Source organism: Pleurodeles waltl, chromosome 2_1 (genome assembly GCF_031143425.1).
Source record: "Pleurodeles waltl isolate 20211129_DDA chromosome 2_1, aPleWal1.hap1.20221129, whole genome shotgun sequence".
Lineage (NCBI taxonomy): Eukaryota > Metazoa > Chordata > Amphibia > Caudata > Salamandridae > Pleurodeles > Pleurodeles waltl.
In genome coordinates, this window is record NC_090438.1 from 270,425,907 (window position 1) to 270,426,763 (window position 857).

The window sequence follows — 857 nt, forward strand, 5'->3', positions numbered from 1 at the left end:
AGCACTTCCTGGTTGAAGTGCTGACAGCCAATCAGCTCTCGCCTTGAGTTCTGTGCTTTGGCTCCGCCCAGATATCTATATTTAATTTCCTTTAATAAATCCAAAACTACTGAATGGATTTACACCAAATAACAAAAAGCACGATCTACACATCAAAATCTAGCTTCCTGCCAAATTTGGTGTACTTCCATTCAGCAGTTCAGGCGGCAGTCATGTCTGAAGACCCTGTGGAAAAATGCATGGGGAAAATGTGTATTGGGCCCCCCTTTTTTCTCAACCCCTTCTTGACATACCACCCCAAAACTTTCAACACAGCAGCTGAACTGAGTGTTGTACTAGTTTTGAACAATTTGTGATGATTTGTTAAAACCCATCAAAGTTATTTGCTTTTCCTATAGAAACTAGATCCAAACTATAACTATCTACTATCAACTACCTATTTACACTTTATGTATGTGTGTGTGTATGTGTATATATATATGTATATATATATACACACACAGTGTAGATAGTTGGTAGTAGATATGTATACATTGGTAGTATACAGTGTAGGTAGGTAGTTGGTAGCAGGTAGTTATAGGTAGAACCTCGTTTCCATAGGTAAAACATTTTTTTGCCACTAACTTTGACGCTGTTTGATGACTCTTCACAAAATATTCAACCAAAAAAGTGTCCTATAGGATCTTGGTGCACATTGAAAGTTTTGCCATGATATTTCAAGCGGGGGCCAAAAAAGCACAAGGGTATCAAAAAAGTGTGTTTCTCATGTTGATTTCCATAGGGGTCTTTAGACACATCTACAGGCCGAACTGCTGAACAAAATGACACCACATTTGGCAGAAAGTTCAATCTTGGTG